Below are 25730 nucleotides of genomic sequence, written 5' to 3'. Positions count from 1 at the left end.
CAGGGACAAGATTTACATGAAAGCTTTAACTCTGAAAGTCCTGAACAGCCACAGACAAATACATTCCAGAATAATTGTTTTAACCAAAGAGTCAGAGGTACACCTTTATAACAAGCCAATTTCAGCCGACTGTAGTATCAACTTTAGACTTCACCGTACCGGGCCATGAGAAAATACTTAATTTATCAGAAATCCTGCTATCGTGCAGCTGATGAACAGCTCCCGTTCAGTGTTCAGCCCTCAGTCACAGCTCTTGCTGCCCGAGAAATGATGAAGTAACAGCCATCCTGCTCCATGCACAATATTCTACGTCTTGATTTTCCAACACTTAAGCAAAATACGTCATACAAACACCTGGAAGTTACTCAAAATTGACTATTACATTTTCCATTGTTCTGAAGTCTTAAGAAAAGGGGGACGGAGGGAGTTCACGGTCTCCGGAGAAAGAAACCCTTCCTAAGGTTTGCAATAAGAGGTAACAATTCTACTAAATCATTCAATATTCTAGTAAAGTATATTCTCTTTTCTCACCAGTCTTGCTTCTCTGATTGCTTAGGGCACCAAAGCTACATACTGTTACTAGTAGAAACCAACTTATAATTTTTACCCAAATCTCATTTTACTGGAACCTCTAAGCTTTTGAGAGCTTATTATTCCAGATTTAACTCGGTATTAAATGAGAGGAGAGTGAAATCCAGGCTTTACAGCAAGTATTAAACAGCTTTGCTAACACATAGTAATGAAAGGGAATTAGCATACAACCAACCCCAGCCTCATTTCCCCTAAACCAGGAGCTCTTTTCCCAGGGAGGATATTGAGTACTTGTGACTACTTTCTGCTGCAATATTCTTACATGGGATCATGTGGTGCCTTCATCCTACGCTGAAAGTTTTGGAAAATACTTCATTGGCATCAGCAGTCCACTTTTGTTCCCATAAACTTCTACCTATTTCCCCACTTTCTTTCAATGGGTGAACAACTCTCAACTTCTTAGTGTTGCTAGCTTAGCTAATTGTGCTTAAAGTTACACAGAAACCTCTCTAATTTACTAAAGACTCTTAAAACCTCCATTTTGTTTGGGTATTTTGCTTATTTCCCAGAAAAGCACAGCAGCCAACTTGACGGTCATTACTCCGAGAAAAGCGGCAGTCAGCAAGTTGCTTAACCCGCAGTCTACTTACCCCGATTTCAGTTTGAGTACATCACCGGAGCTCTGACCTCGCAAACGTTTAACGTATGGGATTCTCTGCTACTGCATGCTGAAAATCACACCGATCTCAAGAGATAATCCACACATAAATGTGTGCGCAACTGGTAGTTAACTTGTAGGAGTGAGGGTAAAGGCCAACAGCATGATTGGTTATTTTGAAAAGATACAGTTATTAACACACAGGTGTATTTGAATTAAAGTGAGATTCCTCCAACGGTCCCTAGAACAGAACTGTGCCTTGGTTTTTGGGCAACCTTAAATATAACTCTGAAAGCAAAATTCAGATTTAGTTTTTAGCTCCTAATGACCATTATTTGCAGGTGTTACCAGGACCAAAATCAAGGAGCATCTCCTTGCTTGCCTAGCACGGCCAGGTGTTGAACAGGGAAGGCAAGGGCTGCCTTTTTGAAGCAGTTTTCCTTGCTTGTAGATTAAATCTAACCCCATTACTTAAAGGTTTCAGGTCCTGACTTTTTCCTTGCAAACAGTGGAAGATTATGGTCTTCATCTGCATATAAATCAGCAAGAGTTACCTTTTAGAAACAGTATGTTACAGCACTTGTTCTGTGCCAAATATATCTGAATTTACAACACAGACCAGTGCCACGCTCTTCTCCCGAAACAAGTTTCAGAGAAAAAGTAATGATTAATACTGTAGTTTGCACGGGCTACACCACATCTTGGTCTCATTAAGATACATTTGGCCACTAAATATTAATCCTGGCTTCCCAAAGTGTAAGCACAGATCAGCTTCAGTAAAGCCTACCTTTCGAAATGCCTGATTCTCAGTGGAGGACAGCCCTCCAGCCCAGCGCCATCGGTGACAGCGCACCGACGCGGGCAGCGCCGGGGCTCGGCTCTATGGCTGGGTGGGCTTCTGCCCAGAGGGGCTCCAGAAACCCGGGGTGATGCCAGGGAATCTGCCCCCCCGATGCCGCTGCCAGTGGGATCCCCTTGAAGTTGCAGTGCACAAAGCGTCCCGTTGCACAGTGCATGAGCGCAGCGATGAATAATGCCCAAATGGCTTTGCTAGATGAAGTGCACAGATTATCTGCTGCTCTAAAAGCCACGTACAGTTTAACAGAGGAGCAAAGCACACTGCAGCCAACACATAAAAGATTAAATATTAGTCTCAGTCATGTTTTTGCACTTAACTGCTACAACTAATAAAGCCATAATTGTAAAATGTAATTAATTACCACCATACATACCTAAATGTTTATGTCTTCCAGCAGCCATTGACTACGAGGTCTGTTGTTCTGGGTAAGATTTAATCTAAATGTATGAAAATCCATTGCACAAAATATTGCCCAGTTACAGTATGAACCTTGTTCCAGAAAACCTGTTTGGCTTTCGAAAGAGCCTGTTGTTGCCCAGATTGAGGGCTCAGTCCTGCAGGGTGCTGAGCACCCTGTGAGCCCTTAAACGCCACCGGGACTTGGCATGATCCGGTAGCAGTCAGTACCTTGCGGGATTGAGTCTTAAGTTAATATATAACACAGGGCTGCACAGCGGTGTGTGAAATCAGCAAGTTAAACATACACTTAAAATAACTGTAAGGAGAGAAGCAAGCATATTTACAGGAGCGTTTCATTAAAATCTTTGTGCTGAATAGTCTCAAACGCGGCATTCCTACATATTTACCATATGAAAGCAAAGGTTTGGGGAGTGTTCTGGTGAAAGTAAAAGGAAGTCAAGGAAGAAATAACCTAAAGTTGCAGCCAAAGACTTCTAAGTTAACTATGTGCAAACTGTGAGTTGGTGATTATCAGCTGGATTCTACCCTGAGCAAGCTGCACCTGACAGCGTGGACAAAATGGATGACCCAGAATGGCACATGCTAAATACACATCTGCAAAAATGAAAATAACAACCAATCTCAAAACTTTACCACCCAGTTCTAGTATTTGCAGGTGTCAGCAGCAGAACCAAATGCCAAAATCATACCTGGTCATTGACTGTAACAAATGAAAGAGGCAGAAATCAAAGGTATAATTATGTCTTTGAGAGCTGCAGAGCACCACGGGAAAGTAACCGGGCGTGCAGAAGGCACCGCAGGCGTGGAGCTGAATTATCCAACACGGTGCGGAAAACCAGATCCACGCCTGCCGGAAGATGGGACCTGCGCTTCCCTGCTTTTGCTGCCTGGTGTACAGAGGGAGAAACTACACTCTCCTAGAGATCCACATTTATCTCGAGAACCTGGCATCACATACAAAAACATACAATGTCCCCAGCTTTGTGCTCTGCAGTCAGAAGGACCTGTACAGCTCCCTCCTATATAACCCTATACAGAAGACAAAGTAATATATAACAGAAGATCTGCTAGAATGTGATTTGATCTTCTCTTTTCTTCCCCAGAAAAAAAAAGCAACTTCCAACTGCAATTTTTTCTGATTTAGAGTTAGCAGGATGCAGAGAATAACTGCAATCCTAAATGCAAGAGAACACTAATTCAAAGAGAAATTAATTTCTGTCTTACATTTCTTGGAGTTACTCTGTGAATAATCACAAGGAGAATTTCTAATGGCTCTATTACATTCATTTCTTAATGCCAACACATTTACTTAATAATAGATTTACATATCCAAGATACTTTTCAAAACCTAATTAATAATTTGTAATGATGTATGAGGCTCCATATACGTCTCATGCAATAATTTGAAATTCAGATATTATTGAATTCCCAATTATTAGTTACATTCATTTTAGCTGAAAGCTCTGCTGGAATCTCGGCGTCAAGAAAATTAACTATATGAGAGTATCAAGGCAGAACTACAACTCCACAATGTTTGACTGACTGACACTCAAAGCCTTCAGTGAAAAGGAGAAAGCAAGCTCCTCACTGCCATACTCTTCTCATGCAAGGCTAGGGTTTTACCACTTTAAGCCTTCTGAGTCTGATACAAGGTCCTCTAAAGTTAAGGGGACTTTCCTCTGCTTCTGTCAAGCTTTAAGTATAAGAATGTCATAAAGGCTAAGTCCAAGTAATTTTCTTAGTCTCAAACCGTTCACTAGGGTGTTCATCTAGGATGTTGCCATATGAATATTGATTTTGATCATGGTTCTGGGGGTAGGGAGGAAGTGAATAAAAGAATAAAATACCACGTCTTCCTTTGTGGTTTGAAATTTTAGGAGAAACTGCAATGCCAATAATGCTACATGGCACAAATTGATCTCCAGGCGCTTCACAAGTGCAGAGAGAAGGATCAGAATTCAGATCCCACAGGAAAAATAAGAAAAATTAAATGATAAATGTCTTTTCTTGCAGTTTCTGGTATTTCTACCCATGAAACCTTGCCTATGCTTAGGATATCAAATGCTGTTGTGGAAGCCAGACCAAAGTTGAGGGAGCTATATGACACTTAACTTTCTGGCAAGACTAGCACCAAAGTCCAGTCCAGTTTTAGCAACTCAGTAAATGAAATATCTTGATGAGGTTCCTGCTTAGAGAACAATAGATCATTATATTTGTACCTGAGCTGTAGCTGCAATCTCAGAATCTGAAAGTACTTTACACACTTGAGTAAGTTAAACCTTTCGTGTGTATGAAGCGTGTTATGCCTGTTACAACATTTACAATGTTTTTCAGAAGTTTCCTTTAAATTTTGAGCATTTCAGATTTTGAGCTGGTGATTTGAGATGCTGACATCCAAAACATTAAGTAGGCAAAGTACAAAAGCAGTGCTCAGTTTTTGGTGAAGAATATTGTGGAGAATAACCTCCAGGACAAAGAACAATCAACAGAGCAAATTTGCATAAAGAAAATTATTTAATGCAAATCTCAAGAGTTGATTAGGACAGAAGCAACCAAAACAACCTGAGGAACCTACAGAAGTCCAGTAATCAACCAGTCGGAATAACCTCATTTAAAATTACCAGGAAATCAGAACTGTCCAGACTTAATTACCTCATTTGTAGAAGTGCGGTACTGCACTGTACTACGTCTACTCTATTCTACTGTTTCCAAGTTTGTACTATAAACTATTAAAGCATATTTTTTTCAAAATCAGTGGGATTCAGGGGCATGTGTTACCTACTCAAGTCAAAGCAGAAATGGAGCAAATATACCTCAATGGAAAATAACTTCCCTATCCCAAAACAATTATTATTGTCTGAAATTGTGACAAAAGTTTCAAATCATGACCAACAGAAATATAAATACCTGGATTATTGAGATCTAAGCACAGAAAGTGAACAAATGTCCAGATGGGTAGAGTCTACCAGAGTTTTACGTTAGATGTGAGTACCTGCTATTCTTAGAATCACAGAAGGGTTGAGGTTGGAAGGCACCTCTGGAGATCATCTAGTCCAACTATCCTGCTCAAAGCAGGGTCAGCTAGAGCAGGCTGCTCAGAGCTGTGTCCTATCAGGTTTTAAATAGAGTTTTTTGGAGTCTCCAAGGATGGAGACTCTGGGCAGCCTGTTCCAGTGTTTCACCACTCTCACCATAAAAAACATTTCTTCTTCTGCTTAAATGAAAATTCCTGTATTTCAGTTTGTGCCCATTACCTCTTGTCTTTTTGCTGGATACCACGGAGAAGAATCTGGCTCTGTTCTCTTTTCCCCCTTCACTCCTATCAGGTGTTTATACACACTAATAAGATCCCCTTGAGCATTCTCTTCTCTAGGATGAACAGTCCCAACTCTCAGCCTCTCTTCATATGTCAGATGCTCTAGTCGGTGTATCAGGTACTCCTCCCAGTTTTGTATCCTCCACAGACTCGCTGAGGATGCACTCTGTCCCATCATCCAGGTCATTAATGAAGATGTTAGACAGTCTTGGCCCCAGTACTGGCATCTGACGTACACCTCTAGTGACTGGCTTCCAGATGGACTTCATGCAATTGATCAGAAGTCTTACAACCCAGCAGTTCAGCCAGTCTTAAATCCACCTGACTATCCACTTACCTCGTCCATACTTCATCAGTTTGTCTATAAGCATGTTATCAGAGGCACTGTCAAAAGCCTTGCTAAAATCCACTGCTCTCCCCTTGTCCACTGAGCAGGTAATTTTATTGTAGAAGGCTATCAAGTTGATCAGGCATGATTTCCCCTTCATACATCCAAGTTGACTACTCACAATCACTTTCTTGTCCTTCATACGTTTGGAAATAGCTTCCAGGAAGATTTGATCCACCTCCTTCCTGGGGACTGAGCTGCAGCTGATTAGCCTGTACTTCCCTAGATCCTCCTTGCTGCCCTTCATGAAGACAAGGGTAACATTTACTTTCTTCCAGTCCTCAGAAGCCTCCCCCAGTCACCACAATCTTTCAAAGACCATCATGACTGGCCTTCTGCCTCTTGGTGGTGGGTTGAGCTTGGCTGGCTGCCAGATGCCCACCAAGCCACTCTCTCCCTACCTCTCCTTAACAGGACAGGGGGAGAAAATAAGGTGGAAAAGCTTGTAGGTCGAGATAAAGACAAGGAGATCACTTACCAATTACTGTCATGGGCAAAACAGACTCCACTTGGGGAAAATTAATTAAATTTATTCCAATTAAAATAGGTTTGGATAGTGAGAAAAAGGCAAATTAAAATAACACCTTCCCCCCTCATCCTTCCCCTTTTTCCAGCCTCAACTTCATTCCCCACTCTTCTACCCCACCCTGCCCAAGTGGCACAGGTGAATGGGGGATTGTGGTCACTTCTGGTCAGTCCACTGCAGTTCATTTCTGCTACTGCTTCTTCCTCCTCACGCTTTTCCTCTGCTCCAGCATGAGCCCTCTCCAGGGCTGCAGTCCTTCAAGAACTGTTCCAGTATGGGTCCTCTGCATGGGCTTCATTTCTTCAGGATAAACCTGCTCCAGCTTGGTTCCTTCATGGGCCAAAGTTCCTGTTGGGAGAACCAGCCTCCTTCTCTCAAAGGGCTGCAGTTCCTCCAGGAAATATCCACTTGCTCCAGGGTGGTCATCTCCAGGTCCTGCAGTGTGGATACCTGCTCCACCATGGTCTCTCCATGGGCTGCAGGGGAACATCTACCCAGGCACCTGCAGCACCACCTCCCCCTCCTTCTCTGAACTTGGTGCTCACGGGACTGTTTCTCACACTTTTTTCTTTGCTCCTCACTGTCTGTGCAGTGTTTTGCCCCTTTCATAAATATGTTTTCCCAGGGACACCACCAGCTTCCCTGATGGGCTCAGCTGTGTCCTGCAGTGGGTCCACTGTGGAGCCATCTGGAATCGTCTCTATCTGGCATGGGACAGCCCCAGCCTCTCCTCACAGAGGCCACCCTGCAGCTCCCCACTGCCAAAACCCTGCCATGTAAACCCTATACACTCTTGTATACTTCCATTTGATGTTTGAGCTCTGTCAGGAGCTCCTTGTTCATCCACACAGGGCTCCTGCCATCTTTGCTTGTTTTCCTGCTCGTTGGACTCGACCATTCTTGAACTTGGAAGAAGAGGTGATTCTTAATAGTCAACCAGCTCTCTTCTCTCCAGGATGTTCTTCCATGGGATTCTTCCAAGCAGATTCTTGAAAAAGCCAAAGTCTGCTCTCTTGAAGCCCAGGGCTGTGATCCTGGTATTTGTCCCATTTCCTCCTCTCAGGATCTTGTACTCCATGACCATTGGTTACTGCAGCCAAAGCTGTTCCCAGTCTTCACATCCTCAACCAGATCTCTCTTGTTTGTAAGGGTAAGGACCTCCAGCAGAGTGCCTTTCCTCATTGGCTTCTCAGTCACAGTGTTAGGAAGTGCCTCAAGGCACTCCAGAAAACTCCTGGATTGCTTGTGCTCTGCTGTGTTGTCCCTCTGGCCAATAAGGCAATGGTTTAAGTTCCCCATGGCAACCAGGATTTCAGTCATGTGATGGTTTAGCATCTGGTAAAATTCATGATGGCTGCAGAATTTCTGCCCTTGATTGCTACTAGTTGGAAATCTGTTAGTTTTCAAAGGACCATTCCCTCTCTGGAAACTACTATTACTTCTTTCAACCACTGTCAGCAGTCTCAACCAAAGCAAAGAAGGCTTGGACTCTAAACACACTTCTAGGAGTAATATATTCATACTGGTGATCTGAGTTTAAGCATATTAATAAAACAATGCAAGGAACACTTGTTCATGTTTCCCATGCTGTATATCTTCTGTAAATAAGTGTTGGCTTTCAGGGATGCTCATCCACTACTTTTCATTAGCTCAAAATTAAATTGAAAATATAGAAAAATGGTATAACAGTTCACTTACCATCAGTTCATGCCAAATCTTTTATGATAATCAGAACACAGGAAAACAAAGAAAGAAAGAAATTGAAACAAGAAGAAAAAAGTAGGCATGTCTGCATGTTGCTGTGAAAGGTATCTCAATCTTAACAAGTCCACACAATACAAAGCAGGCCCTGTAAGAAGGGAAATCCTCCCTGCAAATATTGAGGCTAGCAATTGCAAAGTAATCCAGGCACAGCACCATTCATAAGACCAATTCATCACCAGGTCATACAAGGCAATTAGGCCTGGACGTTAGATACAGAGAGGAACAGATTAACCACCACCACCTCAAAAGATGTTTTAAGTGATCTTGGTTTATTTTTAACAATATTTTAAAGCCTTTGAGAAGACTAATTCCTCAGCCCAAGAGCAGAGTACCTCACTGCTGCTGAGGTAAACCGATGTACTAATTGAGTCCGCAGCACAGGAATATTCTCTGTAGGACTTGGGAGTGATACTGCTATTGTCAGTACACAGAAAACACCACTGTCCTTTGCCCTGAAAGTCTGATTACTTTCCAACAAGATGAAAAAGTTCCTACAATTTTCTCTCTCCCTCTTTCTCATGCCATCATGCAGAAAACATGCAACAGATTACATCTATAAAAGCAAAACCTGTTAACGTGCAGTCTTTGATAATAAGAGTCTATTTCACAAGGAAGACTGTAAAGCCTTCATCAAGGACATTATCTCTTTAGTACTATCAGTGGTAAGGGAGTTTCTAACACTGAGGTTAAAGTGCAGCTGATAAAATACCAGAAATATATCTATTTTAAAAGATACCAGATGAGATGTCAACATTTAAAATATAACCAGACACACTGGAAATAAACAGTGTTAGGTGGGACCTGCAGCATTAGATTGAACCAAAAAGCCATCTAACTAACTCTCTTGTCTCCAAGTGGCTTAAGGGGGAACAAGAAACAAGACAAATACCGAAGAAATTTGCCTCTAGTTTACTCACCCATCTTCTGGCAATCTATTTTTAGGATCTTCCTAAATCAGAGGCTGCATGCAGAATACACTGTTTTCTTGTCCTGTTGGGCCACTCTCCCATGAATTTTCTTGCTTCTATTTTCACTAATACTTTGGCTTCCGTATCCTCATATTTCACTGAATTCCCATCATTAATTGGTACCCTGTTTGAAATGTATTCCCTTTGGTTTGATTTTAATCTCCTGCCCAGGTGATGCTGTGTCTGTTTGAAAACCTAGTCCTGCCAGAAGGGGCTGAGAGCTGGGTGCCTCCAGCCCTGCAGACATGGGTGTTGAAAGAGGTGAAGTAACAAACAGGAAGGGTGGGTTTCCAGGAGAGAATAAGAAAGGGGAGCACGTTTGGCAAGAGGAGGTATAGGCAGATATGCAAGTTAGGTTTCTGGACTATTGCCCAAATATTTAAACAACGGTCATACTTGCTTCTTGTTAAAAACCAGGAATCTCCTCCTAATGGTACAATCTCAATGACTGTAATACATAAATCATAAATAAATAATTCATTCCTTTAAAGCATGCTGTACTTGATCTTTTTTTCTAGCTTCTCCACATGCTACTCATACTTTATGCTGTCATTCAGGTTTTAACATATTTAACTCACTCAACTTTCAGAAGCTGGAAAGCCAGAGCCCTACTGATTAATGCCACCAATTCCCCAAAATCCATCATTCCTCTCTCAGTGGCCAGCGCACCAGGAAGTATCATGTTCCACGTTAACCTTTTCTCTAGTGTATTACGCAAGTATGTAACAGCAAGGTATCTAGCCAGTTTAGCTATTTTCTTCCTGGATAGCTAAGTTGTTCCATCAGTAACATAAAAATGTTTTAAACAGCACAGCAGAAACCCACATAGCATGCCAAGGAGCCACGGAGCCCTTGGTTCATAGTTGGGAGGTTACTTTTAATTACAAGGTCCTGATTAACACACTGGAACAAGGCAATAGCTTACTTCAAACAGTTCCAAATCATCATACTTAAAAATGCTGACCCTTGTCATAAGCAAGGACAAACGATGAAGACAAAGAGAAAATTGTTTTGGCTCTGAGTGAATTTGAAGTCCTATGACAGACTTTCCAGAAACCCAGTAATCTGTAAAAGCCAACTTTCAAACATTAATTTTGTAGTATTATAAACAGCCAAACTCTTCCCATTAGTCATCCAATTCCCAAATTGATAGTATCAGACATGAACTTAATTTTAAACAAGGTTTCTGTATAATGTTTGTCTTTAAAACTTTTGCATTGATTTTATTTTTCTAGTTGGTGCAACCTAACCTATCATCACCATCATTATTATTATTATTGTTTGAATCTGGTTTATTTAGTCTGTTAACTAGCCGAAACATTTTACTCACATGGTTTCCCCAGAGACAGCGTTATCTACTTCTTAGAAAAAGCATTCTGGTTGTAATTCAGTCTTTGCAACAGTATTAATGCAGGTACAGATCCTGGCTTTACTTGAAGCTCTTTGCTTCAGTTCTTCCCTATGCAAGTAGAATGTGAAATTACCATAATTAAGAGCTAGTCAAAAATACAAAAGTATTTTGTATGTATTTGTAAAGTATGTATTTGTAAAGTATTTTGTATGAAGTACACTCCTCATCATGGAAATGCTAAGCATGGCAAAAATTAATCTGGGACCTTTTGTAGAGAAGTTTCCTTCATTAAAAAGAAGGAAACACTTGATAAAATATGTAGGTTAAGCTCAGCAGCTGCTGCAGTGTATCTGCCCTACCTCAAGTGGGTAGTTGGGTAAGCTGCTGAACATCTGAACCTTGACTATTATAACAGAATCTTACTTTCTACAGCCCTATGTGCATAAAAGCCTTTTATCTTCTCATCCTAGGAAACGGAGGACATATGACAGAGAAGAACTTCAGAATATGTAAGCAGTGCTGGGACATTTAATCTAGAGCTATAGAATACAAGTAAACCAGAAACCACTGCGATGATTAATTTATCAAAATCTCTACTCCCTAATTTAATCAGGAAAACAAATTAAGAAAGCTGACCAAGATAAAGAATTAATTTCTTATTAAATCTAACAGGATGCAGCTGATGCCTAGTAGGCAAATCAAGGTCACTTTTAGCTGGAGTTCAGTGGCCTAGTCCAATAGGGTGGTGGTTTGGGTGAATGAAAGAAATGAGTTGGCTTTATATGAGGCAGCTGATTCTTGCACACCAAATTAACTCTTACTTGATGTTACCTGTGCACACAGCAGTGGGAAAGTTGGTCTCCAAAAAGCAATGCTGGTTGCCAGGAATGTATGTAAGGTGAGCCCTCTGTAGAAGCAAAGCCAGGTTACAGTGTAGTTAAACTGCTCTTGAATTTGTTTACCATAGTTAATCAAATTCAGTATGTTTTCAGGGAGCATAAAGCATTTGCATAACACAAAGAAATATGAAAAAAATACAGAAATGCCAAATATGACACTGTGGCTGTCTATCAAAAATCCAGGCTGAGATCAAGGAGTCTTGCCTTGAAGGCAGCGGTCCCACAGACTCCGTTACAACCACAGGTCAGACACTTTCCAACTGACTCTTGGATATGGAGGAAGGGTGTTACACAGAGACAGACATCTCAGACACAAATGATACTGTCTGAGTGTTAATGTCTCTCACCTCCTCCTGCTCAGAGCCAACAGGCAGCTTGGAGGGAACTCTACGCATTAGCAGAATTCGCTCCTGGTGGGACCCAGGATCAATGAGCTGCTGGCACTGTAGAATCCAGCCTTTCCCTGCAGTTCTTGTGTGCTGAGTACCCCTCATCTCTTCATCAGAACCTCAGACTCAACTGCTTCAGCAAACTGTACTAGAAAAGCTATGCAGATCTGTTAGGAAGCATATTATAAGCAGGTAACATTAAATATGTTTGGCAAAATATATGAAGCAAATGTATTTGTGATGAGTGTCATTGACTTAGCAGTTTCTATAAAGACCGTTAGAACATAGATTTGCAAGAGACTGTGTATAAGGACCAACCTCTTGCAAGATCAATGCCATAATATACCAAATATGTCAAGCATGTGAGTAAATTTGTGCATTCTCACTGTTCAATTCACTTGTACTTGCCAAATGCAAATTTCTGTGCATACTTATGAGAGTGGTATAGTCTCCAGTTCTCTGGTGAATTCTTTAATGCTGTGCAAAAAATGGTTTTCTGTTTAATCATAGTTTGACATAAATGTGTCTTTAAGGGAAGAAAAAAAATACTTTGTTTAATCTGGTTTTTATTAGTAACTCTCTGCATTCTGGGTCTAATTTAACTAATGACTTAATAATTATTTCTCTGTAAATCATAGAGAGCATTAAACACACTATGTCACTGTGTCTTGATAAAGCAGGTTTGAGAACTTGAAGATGTGGAAATACCTTCCAGGAGAGTATAAAAGCTCAGCTCTTCTCTGTCACATCACTTGTGATTTTTGGACAGTTTCCATTTGCAGCCTATCCAGTTAGCTCTCACTAGTCATGTCCTTTCCCTTCCTGGGATTTCATTGTCTTCTAGAACTTTTCATTTATCTTGCCAAACTTGGCCTTCACATATCCCACTCTGCTGGAAAGTTATCTCTTGCTGCCATCCTCCGAACGGTGCAGCGTGGTCTGCACAGAAAACAAAACATACTCTGGATTCCCACTGACAGTAGATTGATGGAAATACTTCCATTGCCTTCAAACATAGGATTGTTAGACCCAATGACTAATCAAACCAAGCTCATCAGTACAGTTGTGTCTCTATTTATGGTCACCCTACTTAGATTCAAAATATTCTCATAAAATGTATTCTAAATTTATTCCAATTCAAAATCAAAGGTTGCTAAGGAACCTGTGGTTAGAGCAATATTGAGAATCTTCACTTGTTCAAAGATTAAGTATTCTGAACGGAGATCTTAGACAAAGCTGAATTTTCAGAAACTTTTTGATTTTTTTTCATTAGCAAGAGGCATAACATTCTTCTTCCCTTCCAGTTTCCCACCAGGGAGACAAAGAAGGGAAAGAGACAGGGGAATTTTAAATGTTGTAACATCTCAGACATATAATTCTTTCTAATGATGTAGGCATTTTACTTGTTAATTTGGCACTATGTGCCAGCAGTATAAGTACATACAGAATTAGGAGACTTTGTTTGTTCAACAGACTGGCTGTTGAAATTTGCATTCCAATATCTCTTGGAGCTGGCTTAAAACAGTGTGACAAGTAACTCTTCTTATCAGAAAAATGCGTATTATTATCTGTTACCATGGCTTCATGCCATGACAATCTGGGGAGCAAAAGTAAGTCATGTTTTGTGTTTGTATTGAACCACTGTTGTATTTGACTGATATGGATTGGAGGTTCAGTCCCATAAACCATTTTCCTTCTCTTTACAATAATCCAGTTAGTACGAGTGGAACAACTCCTCCAGTACCACATACATACACACAGTGTTAACACTTTGAGAACGACAGCAAACCCAAATTCTCAAAAGATTAAATAACACAAAGGACCGTCTCTCTCCCAAAACGTAGTATTAACCAAAATGAGACATTTCACGTGCATTAGCAAGGATGATTAATGAGTGTTTCAAATATAGACTGATACCATGTGACTGAAGAATAGAAAATGAGATGCTTATATTTAAAAAAGAGAGGGAGGGTTGCCTGGGCATGAGCTGACTCTTTAGTCTGATTCTGAACTTGATAAGATTTTACAGTCAAATCCAAAGGCAAGGTTGGCTGAGAGAAAGCTGGGGAGCTCAGCCCCAAGTGAAGAGGAATCATGTGCCATAGATGATGTGAGACAGGAGGGGTAGCTCTGCACAGTGAGAAGAGAAAGGTAATGCAATTTGAGGGATCAACCAGGGATCCAGGAGGAGGGAAACATGATGTGACGGTCTTTATAAATGTAGAAGGAAGTGCAGATACCATTGAAGCCCGAGGAGGTCACTCACTGCACATGTGATTACACAGCCCTTTGCCTCTGAGGGGCGTTGTGCTCCTGTCCTGAGTGTCAGTGACCCCTTGTATTGGGTTTGCGTGGCAAGGTTTTGGTAGCGGTGGGGCTACAGGGGTGGCTTCTGTGAGCAGCTTCTAGAAGCTTCCCCTATGTCCAATAGAGCCAATGCCAGCCGGCTCCAAGATGAACCCACCGCTGGCCTAGGCCAAGCCCATCAGCGACAGTGGTAGTGCCTCTGGGGGAACAGAGTTAAGAAGGGTGGGTGGGGGGGAGGGGGAAACACCAAGAGCAATTGCAGCCAGTGAGAATACGTGAGAGAAACAACGCTGCAGACACCAAGGTCAGTGCAGAAGGAGGGGCAGGAGGTGCTCCAGGCGCCGGAGCAGAGATCCCCCTGCAGCCCATGGAGAAGACCATGGTGAGGCAGGCTGTGCCCCTGCAGCCCATGGAGGATGATGGTTGAGCAGATATCCACCTGCAGCCCATGGAGGACCCCATGCTGGAGCAGGTGGATGCCCAAAGGAGGCTGTGACCCCGTGGGAAGCCCATGCTGGAGCAGGCTCCTGGCAGGACCTGTGGCCCCATGGAGACAGGAGCCCAGGCTGGAGCAGGTTTGGTGGCAGGACTTGTGACCCCATGGGGAACCCACACTGGAGCAGTCTGCTCCTGAAGGTCTGCACCCCGTGGAAGGGACCCACGCTGGAGCATTTCATGAAGAACTGCAGCCCGTGGGAAGGACTCATGTTGGAGAAGGTCGGGAAGGACTTTCTCCTGTGGGAGGGACCCCAGGCTGGAGCAGGGGCAGAATGTGAGGAGTCCTCCTCCTGAGGAAGAAGGAGCAGCAGAAACAATGTGTGATGAACTGACCACAACCCCCATTCCCCATCCCCCTGTGCCACTGGAGGGGAGGAGGGAGAGAAATTGGGAATGAAGTTTAGCCTGGGAAGAAAGGAGGGGTGGGGGGGAAGGGGTTTTAAGATTTGGGTTTGTTTCTCGTTATCCTGCTCTGATTTGATTGGTAATAAATTAAATTAATTTTCCCAAGTTGAGCCTGTTTTACCCATGATGGTAACTGGTGAACAATCTCTCCCTGTCCTTCTCTCAACCCAGGAGCCTTTCATTATATTTTCTCTTCCCTGCCCAGCTGAGGATGGACAGTGATAGAGCAGTTTTGGGGGCACCTGGCCTCCAGCCTGGGTCAACCCACCACAGTCCTTCTCCCTGTCTCATAGTTTAAGAGCTCTGTCCTGTAAGGAGCTACAGACCAGGAGTCAGTGACAGAAAACACAGTTATTGTAGAGTAACATTTTTTGTATATAGAAAAAAGCATTGTAGAGATGATGAGTTTGGAGTCACAGACAGTTTATCTCCCTGCTCCTTCCTTACACAGACCATTCCCTACTGGGGGGAACTCAGCATCTTTCACTGTTTTTTTTCCTCTGTGGACTTTTTTCCTTAGGTAATACCTAGTTGTTCATCACCACCAGATACCTCTTCTTCAGAGAAGAGACTTTTAATTATCCTCTGCACTATAGCTTCTCAGCCTGGCATTTTCATCTCTCTTTCAATTTTCTGCAGGAAAAAAAAATCTATATTGTTTTAATAAGTGGTCCCAGCTACTAAAACTCTATACAGAGTGATAAACCTGTCACCTCTAGAAATAAAATAGCAGTATCAGCAGATTAGAACTCATGTGATTTTTCTTTTTACTTCACTTTAGTAATTGGTCAGTTGTGTCAGGTATTTTGCTTAAATCTAAATCAGACTGAGAAATTTAAAATAACATTTTAATGGTTCAGGTTGTGCAATTTGGACTACTAGTTTTACACACTGAGGAATGTCATGTCTTGGCTAAGCTTTGAATATACTGCCTTATAAAACTGGAGGCCTCCCTGTGGGCAGACTATGTGTCTGCTGCCCCAACAGTGCAAAGTAGACACTAATTTCCTTGAAAATGGGGTTCCTTTTGCAAGTTGCAGAAAAGGGTCTTGAGCCTGGCCCTGCTAAATCGATTCATTCCACAACTGCCATTCAAAAGCTGTCCACGCTCCACGGAGCATATGAAGATAACTGCTGCTGCCCTATTCTGCCACAGGAGCTCACCCACAGCTGCAATTCTCATCTAGTTGAGAAGCTTGTTAAAATCCTCTAATTAAAAACCTTTATGGTCTTATTCAAGTCCATCTCACAAACCTTGACCTTTTCCCCTCAGCTGGGACACATATAGGTGTGACAGTCTTCTGTATCGCAGCAGACAGGAAAAGCTCCTAGAGACTTCATCTTCCCACAAATACTTATGTCTTTGACGCTTATTTTTGCTTTGAATAGACTACAATGACACTATTTTATGAAATATAAAACTTTTAGATTACCTTTCTGCTGATCTACAATTGCATCCCTATTATTTTCTTGAAAAAAAACCCAAAAAGTAGAAATTCCAAGATTTGGAATCATTAACTGAACAGGGAACAGATAAAAATAGTGCATCCTCATTTGCTTACAGTAATGATTTTAAAAGACTCACAAAATATATGTATTTCTGATATAGTCACATGAAATGGTTCTAAGAAGCATAAATAATTTCGCCTTATTCCCTTCCCTTTAAGTATTCCACCCAAAAACTATCCATCCAACTCATCAACAGGTACCAACATTTTATCTGAGTAACAGACTTGGTTTATCAGAATTGCTTCATAAATGCTTGGAAATGAGTTCTGCTCATGTCCTTCTAGGGCTCTGGAAATGGCATATGGAGAGAGTGGCATCAAGGGCTGGCAAATCATACTGTTTCTTGTGTGTTGGAATCTAAAGGGCAGTTATATTTAGGTGACAAAAAATGCACAAAAAACAGGGATTGCTAACAGATACAGTGAACTCGTGATGTTCTTTTCAAACCTCGTAGGACGACATGATAGTATTCTTATGAAAGGAGAAACAAAATAATGTAATTAAATATGAGATTCTCCAACAAGATTTGTGGCCCCTCTGAGAACAGATGATACTCAATGCTACTATCATGAATGATACTGCAAATTGGAAGAATGGTGACAAGTACCAATTAGTCACTCACGACTTTGGCATGTTTGATTGCTCTTCATTCATTTGAGATTTGCTTGCAGATTGTACTAATCCACTGAAAGGCAAAAGGCTTTGGAAGAGATTTACAAAGGGTACAAGGAAATCTTCGTATCCAGCTCACCCTGAGCAGCTGGGCATCTAACTGATGCACTCTGCCTTCAGAAATTATGCCCACCAATATGCTTCACCTAAGGGCATGAAAGAGGAGGCCAAGGAAACAGTAACATGGGTTTAAGTTCCCTTACTAGCCCTACCTGCTCAAATAGTGTATTTTTCCATCCAGAAATGTAGTCTGATTGGAAAAGGAGGATTTTGACCATTTGCCAAGAATTTCTAGATGACAAGCAACTGAGCCCACCAGGGCAATGAGCCAACAAGACCCTCAGGCACGGTGCTGCCGTGCATGTGCGCATCCTGCACACGGGATGTGGTCCATTATGGACACAAAGCAAGTCCCAGGTTTTAGGGAGCACAGCCCATCGTGTACATGAGAAAATCCCTGTCCACAGGCAGAATCCTATGGCTCTCCTACACCTTCCCAGGATTCCTGCGTCCCCAACCAGGAAATTAGACCAGAGTGTGACAAGTGGCCGCGCCACGCAGTGCAACCATAGTTTTATGACTATAATCTTTCCAGTTAGGTCTGGGTGTCTCCATCACTGTTCTGGGTTCTACAGGACAGTGTCAAAAAATGCCACCTTTAGTTCACGTGCTATACAGACATGTCCTTGTTTTTGGGAAATGACAGCCTTATGCTTTGTAATTACGTTATCAGTCAATTAATTAAAATACAGTTGTGCCCCCATCTGAAAATCAGTACCTTCATCTCTTCATCTTTTTAAAAGCTGGCTCTAAGAAGACCATTGTCAAATTCTCAGTTTAACATCAGATACCCTGGCCTCAGGTTTGCCTGCCTCCCCCCAGGTTTGACGTCAGAAGAGTCCTTCTATGTATCAGAAGAGAAGAGTGTAATTTCGTTCTCCATGGAAGGAAGGCAAGGGCTTTATCTGTGGCTTTCTGACAAGTGAAGATAGTCCCATTTCAAAAAAAGGAGCAAATAAAGGGTAAATTCAGTCCATGTAGGTCATGTTACGGACTTTTTTCAATAACACTTTGTTTCTTTGAATCAGAGAATTTTGGCTCTTGAGTCTCATTTTGGGTCTACCTGTGGGGTTTTACAGAACTGATCCTGAGTAGTTTCAAAATCATTCCCAAATGCAGCAGGATTCTTGGAGTCTGAGGACTTAGAAACTAATTTGTGTACTCAGTTTGCTTCTGCTTCACCCCAGATTCACTAACTGTCACACCCATGCTCAGAGTAGGAGGCCTTGTGCAGTGGCTGCAAATCCCTTCTGAATAGCAACATGGTCTCTCTAATCCCTTTAGAAAATTTAAAACAATTTGCAACTGAAAGTGACCGTTCCTACGGTGTTTCTAACCGCATTTGATTAAACACAAAACCAGAGTCTTCATCCATGAATGACATCAGTGGCAGCAATTCTTAATCAACGACTTCATGTGATTGCTCTGCATCTAGGCTATGGCAGAGTAAATCTAATACAAACAGGGAACAGAAATGCTGCTCTCTAAGCCAAACAGGGCTGGACCAGTCTCTTAGGAGACCACGTGTGTGAGTACAGTGCAAAGTGTGGCTGGAAGGAGACGTTTGGGGGTCAAAGCACACGGGGCTCAGATAACATTGCCCATTTGACCACCTTGTAGGAAGACAGGCATAAAAGAGCTTTGATGCAGTCAAGCCCATACACCGATACAGTGCCCTGCAGCGTGTCACTGCAACACGCCTGTTGTGACTTGGGACAGTCTTAGTGCAGAAGGGAAAGAATCTAATCGTGAAGGCACGTATCCAAGATCGGCTCAGCCCCAAAATGAATCTAACAGTGAAGATGCTGCCTAGCAGTAAGGTTTATCTTAGGGGAAATTAATACACATTTGAGGCAAAGAACCTGATCCTGGAGTTCTTATCTGTGAGATTAGCTGCAATGAGGCATAGTGGAAGCCCACCCAGATGACAGGGAGTTCAGTGGGCTTCGGGGGAGATCCCATACTAGCAAAAGGCTGCAGAAGTGAGACTCAAAGCAGACCACTGGCCTTTGCCTGTATAGGAAAGTTACCCAGGATCATTCTACTGCGAATACAGTTGTAGTGACACAAGACATTACGTGGGCATCTTTGCCGGACTGCAGGTTTCCATGTGAGGAATTACAGGCCTGAAAGCAGACACTCAGCAGGTGGTGGAAGTGGCAGGAGGGACCGATGGCCCTGGCACGCGGCACACAGCGTGGGCTGCACCGGCGGGCTCTAGGCTCTCACCCACTGCCTTGCAAATCCCTGCTGGAGTTGAAGAGGTATAAATTACTGGCATAGTTTTACCAATCAATTTTCACATGTATACAAACCCCTACGCAACACAAATTATTCTAATTTTAGGATTTAGCTTTATAACCATTTAGAAAGCTTAATTAGTTCATCAATCACACCTCAAGGTCTGAGTTCATGGGCACACAGCTGTCAAAAAGCTCCACGAAGAAATGTCAAAAGGAAGGGGGAAAAAGCAACCCTCCTTACGTCAGGCTTTGTACAGGCAGGGGAACTGCTGGCCACTTCCACAGCTGCCTGCGTGGCAGAAATGCGCTCAGAGCTCTGCACGAATCCTGCATACCCTGCCCTGGAGCAAAGATGCAACCCCAGGCAGCTCTTTTCCCTTCGGATAACATCCCTGTGGAGCCTGAGGCATTCCTTGGGAAACTTATCGTGACAGGGTGCACGCAGAGAAGGTTCCAGGGAAACAACGGTCCCCAAGTGGTGGCAGAGCAAGGAGGAGGGGTGGTGCAGGCTGGTGAGTGGGAGCACGCACGAAAGCAACAGTGGGATACGGGTAGGAGAGCAGGAGTGGACCAGGCTGGGGGAGATGTGAGAGCGATGGGGATGGACCACCACACCAGAAGAGGCTGGGGAGAGCAAGGGGATGGGAGGAGAGAGCTGCCAAGAGGGCAGAGGGACCTCTGGGTAGTGATGGAGAGGCGAGAGGGAACCAGCAAAGGGGACCTGCGCGTTCCCAAGGGATTCCTCTCTCCTCCGCACTGAGGGAAAACTTAGGGAAATGTGCAGATTAAACAAAGGAGCAAAGAGCTAGAGTAATGTGGAGAAGGTAGGTAGAAAGAAGAAAATTTCACTGAAACAGCAAGTTTCATAAAGTTTTTCACTGTTTGGTTTTTTTTCCTGTGTATAAAGAGTGAATAAAACCAAAGCAGCCCCAGACGCTTTAACCTCAGAGGGCAAGCCAGCAATTACGCAGCTCACCTGAGGTCTCTCTGGCCTTGGCAGCACTGCGAGTGTTTTATTTTCAGATAGATACACCATTCATGAACAATTTTTCCAATGTATTAAGCGTAAACAAGCTTTTCTTTTGCATAGGTAAGTATTTCTTCCTACCCCTGTTATTTCCTCTCCTAGAACAAATACTTTTATGTGTGGAACCACCGAAAGAAAACAAGTCTGAGGCTTCCCATTAATTACTGCGTTTCCCAGGACTTCTCCTGCAGTGTTTGGGGCCAGGGTCCCCTGCCACACGTTTTATTTTGTGGAGTCTTTCCATTTTATGACTCTTGGAGCAACTGGTCGTGTTTATTGATCTTTCCACACAGCTGTTCTTTTCCTGCAGGAGCACCGAGATGGATTTTCTGTGGCCCGATACGTGAGGCCCCGTGCGTCTCTGTTAAAGTGGGTTTGTTGATGCCAGTAACAGGAGTCGAGGAGGCAGCAGCTTTTTAAGACTCAGAGTCTGTGGGTGTAAAGGAAGCAGAAAATGCTACACACTGGCTTCACTTTCACTGTAAAAAAATGTGCTTGTGCGATGAATTCCAAAATTCCGTGAACAAACTAGCCCAAACGAGACTAGCTGTGATACATGAGGATGGAGTGGGAGAATTGCCAGAAACCTGTCCTGGAAAAGGAGGGGTGAGACCTGGGCAGCTGCACAGGAGAAGGGCGGTGGAGCATCTGCACAGAACAGCTCTGGCCACACACGGGCAGCTCCCAGCACATCTCCTCCTGTCCCAGACAGCACTGAATTCCCCTCAGCAACTTCTACCATTCCTCACTCATCCTAACTAATTTACCAGATCAGACATGAACAGGAATAACCTCATGTAGATACAAGACCTGTCTCATGCAATAACAAAACCCACAAGCGCTCATGACCCCCAACTGGGGATAGCATCACTCGACCGTGGATTATCTTTCCGTTTTCCGAGGGCTGTAGTCACACAGGACTCCAGAGTTGAACAAGCCTGGTGCTGCAGCTGAGCTTCAAATTCGGGAGGGTGAGCCAGCCTGCCCACTGAGCCCCTCTCTGGCCAGGGTGCCCCACAGGCAGTCCCCCTCGGGACACAGCAGCAGCAATCACAGGCACGCTCAAAGGCCTGGGGATGTAACAGGACCAGGATGCTGGCGAGGACTCATAACTTGGGGAGCGAAGGGGCAAAGAGCAGGAAAGGAAACTCGTTAGAGAAAATATCTGTCTTACCTCTCTGCAGACTCCTCAGAAAGCGCAGCAGACGCTTGCATGTACAAATCTTCCCCCAAAACCAGCTAAGGATCTCAGCTCAGCACAAAAAAAAAAGCAGGGGTGCTCTCGTTCTCCCCCAAAACGCCCCAAGCCCCCTCTGAGCAGTGCAGGTTACCCTCTGTGAGCAGCCCCAGCCCTCCCCAGCTCCTCTGAGCGCTTGGGGGTCTCGGAAGGAGCCGCTGCACCCCAGAGCCGTCCCTGTGCCTCCCCTGCGCGCAGGGGGAGGAACAGCTGGAAGAGTGTCAGCACAACACGCTCCATAAATTTTCCCTCAGCCTTCTGCAGGCGTAGGTCCTTGAGAAAAATGCCTAAATCCCGTCGTTTGTTGACATAGTAACCACATTTAAGTTTTTGCCCCCCTCAGAAGCTATTTGCATAAAACAATTCATTACGAGAAAGATTTATCCAGCCTGCAGCGGGCTGGTTTATGTGGGTTTTATTTGTCTAAGGAAGAAATAAAAGAGAGGGAATGTTTATACACTAACGACTTCACACCCAGACCAAGGGGTTGTTTCATTACAGCAGTTAATATTAAGGACTTCCACAACCCTTTGAAGGAAGTGTATTTCCAAGTAAAAGGAAAAAATCCATTATTCAGATAAACAGCTCATTTCTAATGCGCAAGTGAACTAAAACTTTAGAAACTTTTAAGGAGGTCCCAAAATGGTTTGTATTTTCCTCTTATTCACGTATATTTATCAGATTCCTCCAAAGATGCTCGAAACATCTTAAAAGTTCCCAATAAAGTTTATAAAGCCACAACAGATACTGGGACAATTAGCAGAGGGTCAGAAACAAGTAAAGCCTGTGGAAGACTCTGCTTCCCCAGTCCTATGGATATCAGCCCCATGGAGATGAGCTCTTTAGCCTCTGGCAGTGGAGAGGAGAGAGATAAAAGAGAATTGTGCTGCAGGGATCACATGGGGTTTAATGGGGTTTAAAGCATCCCTTCATCCAAACGCCTGCCGCCCTACACAGATCTGCGTTCAGATTTCGAGTCCTTTTGCTGGTAATTCAGGCTGTGGGAGCGGAGTGGCAGCATGTACAAACCATGCTGCCTTGCAGGGCTTTGCTGAGCCCGGCTGCAAACGGATGGAGGTGAGGGGTAAAGTAACAGAACCCGAATCTTGATACCTGGAGCTGAAAAGAGCTTTGCAAGCAACATTTCAGTGTTTAAACTCAATCTTGCCTTATAAAAACTGCTGTATTTACAAATCTCGTTAAGGGCCTCATTGTGTGTTATTTACTATGGAAAACTTGTCTTTGAGCAGGGTTAAATATGTTCTTAAGCTTGGAAAGAGCAGAGCAGCATAAAGAGTAAAAAGTTTAGCATTTTGGAAGCTCTAACCTCTTTTCCTCCAACCTTGAGATTCATTAAGACTAACCATATCCTTCATCCCAACACGCAGGCATCATCTTCCTCACAACATACTCCCTCTCCCCCCCCCCCCCCCAAAAAAAAAAATCAGATAAGTTCTTCATCCATATCTTTTTCTTTGCCACCAACAGCTGGAGTGTAGCTGAGAATCATTTTTCATTTCCTGAACTGTCATTTAAATGGGAAAATTCTTGGGAAGAGAAGAGAGAAAGAAAAGAGAATGTCTAAATGTGCATTCAAAACTTGTGGTTTTGGAAGTCTTATCCCTTTGGCGATGTTTCATTCAACTTTTTAAAGGATCGATGCTGAAATATTGTTCCAGCATCAGTACTTATTTCTCAAACTATCATCAGCTAATAACCTGACCCAATACTAAATACACAAATGTAATTTTAAATGTTGTTATAAATGTTTTAAGAAACCAGTAGGTATTACAAAGCTTACAAAGCTGTGGCACAAACTGCTGTGCAATTTACACTTACTTATGAAGACATTTTCATTAGACAAAGTTTGGTTAAGTTTTTAAAATATTTTAAAGCAACCCCAAAAGGGTAGACTGCTAGCCCCGTGGTCTGGCTCCCCGAATAATTCAGTGAATCCCTTGGAACAAATGTGTTTGTAGCTCTGGTGGCACCAAGGTGGTGCGTGGGAGCTCCACTTGTGGCCAGGTCTTCTTTGGACTTGCCGTTGAGCTCAGTCTGACACTGCACCTGACCATCTGGTAACTGTGAGCTACAGGCTGAAGATAATGTCGTCCTCATCTTTTCCCTGTATGCCCCGCTGCAATCTTGCCTTGCACCGTGCCTCTGCTGGGGCCACGGGGGCAGCCGTTTCAGCAAGCTGATCCATTCAAAACCCAACTAACCCAAAAGCCATGATTTTCCATTTCATCAACTCCTTAAGCTGACCAAGCTACAGTTGTGCAATGGCTGGATGCAGAGTCAGGGAGTGCAGGCAGAGGGGTGGGCAGTGCAGTGGGACTACAGCCCCCAGTTACACTAAATTTTGCATAATATTCAATTTCCTTCTAAGTCTTTTTGTGCCTGTGTTCTCTCAGTCAGATGGGACAATGCTCTTCTCTTATCCTACAGACTGGAAGCCCTGAAATGCTATTGCGTTGCAGCCATTCAGGTACCTGAGGAATATCAGTTGGCTGAGCTCAGGAAGTCTGTTTCAGAAGGTGACTGAAGTGCCCGTGGTCCTCCACACATGGTATATAAAATCAGTCATCAGAAATTCAAAAACTCAACTTTGAATAGCATATTATCATCTAGTAAAATATACAAGAAGTAAACCAGATTTATTGCTGTACACTGTATCTACCAAACAAATACTCTGCTATTAGGAAGAATATACGGACTAAAGTCACTCTGCTCTTTGGAAATTGAGCCCAGTTGCCATTAAATAAGGTATTAACCGGAATAACAAAACAAAACTCCAAAGCAACAACAGTGGTATATATCCAGTAAGTTATTTTTAGCAGGATTCTAGAAATACCTTTCCTGATAAATATACACAACATAGTTTGTACTAAGATTGGTTAGCTTTGTTTTTCTGAATCTGTTTTTGACCAAATAGAGATAATACCCTGCCTGGACTTTTTCCTCAGAAATTATATTATAATTAGACTGGTTTATCATACATAGATAACTTAGAATTATAGCAATTGGGCAACATAATCCACTGGATTTCATGAGATAACAGAAAGTTACAGAAGCACACTGACTAGGACTGCTATTGAAGATGAACCACTATACTGATGAGATGGCAGAAAAGTTTTGTGTCTTTTTGTAATGGTGTTTTAGAAAGCAAAGGAGGGAAGGAACACAAGAACTGGGCTCCGGCCCAGAGCTGCAAGCACAAAGCATTAGCAGCTGCTTAGTGCTATGTTTGCAAATGCCCTGGTTCCTGTAGAAACACCTAATCCTTCCTGAATTCTGGCCAGCATTTATGGTTAAGTGCAGACAGTAAAAGACTGTTCTCGATTACCTGCCTCTTATCTGTATGGTCCATTTTGCATGACAATGGATTTTCAGCCAGATTTTTAAAGCTGAATTATTCAGGCCACGTATTCGGCATCTATTTACATTGCTATGTGCCCAAGGACCTATTTGGTAGGGGCTGGGGAAGTTTGGGTGCTGCCTTAGCCATAGGGAACAAAACAAAGCAGGGAGAACACAGGAAGCTACAGAGTCCTTAATGCAAATCGTGAGCTTTCTATAGGCGTCCTTGAACTATCCTATAGAATGTAATACTGACATCATGCAATGGGATTCTCAAATATCATTTCAAGTGTCTGGAGGGAATAGCAGACTGTCAGAGCTGGGGTGAGAAGTCCTCTCCATT

At 43.0% G+C, this 25730-nt stretch overlaps 1 protein-coding gene across 8 annotated transcripts in view; it reads right to left on the bottom strand.

Moving 5' to 3' along the window:
• The window catches only part of SPATA13 (spermatogenesis associated 13), a 164107-nt gene that overhangs the window by 60329 nt on the left and 78048 nt on the right, over positions 1–25730 (bottom strand). The window contains exon 1 of one of the 8 annotated variants that reach the window (XM_075742160.1): positions 21965–22287. The exons of 4 other annotated variants lie outside the window; for them this stretch is intronic. The gene's annotated coding sequence lies outside the window, so the exon portion shown is untranslated. Of the gene's footprint in view, positions 1–1976; positions 2275–2421; positions 2629–21964; positions 22288–25730 lie in introns of those variants that run through there. 3 more of the 8 variants (XM_075742165.1, XM_075742159.1, XM_075742162.1) reach the window with 3 other exon arrangements.

Source organism: Balearica regulorum, chromosome 1 (genome assembly GCF_011004875.1).
Source record: "Balearica regulorum gibbericeps isolate bBalReg1 chromosome 1, bBalReg1.pri, whole genome shotgun sequence".
Taxonomy (NCBI): Eukaryota; Metazoa; Chordata; class Aves; order Gruiformes; family Gruidae; genus Balearica; species Balearica regulorum.
This window is presented reverse-complemented; position numbering and strand designations above follow the sequence as displayed.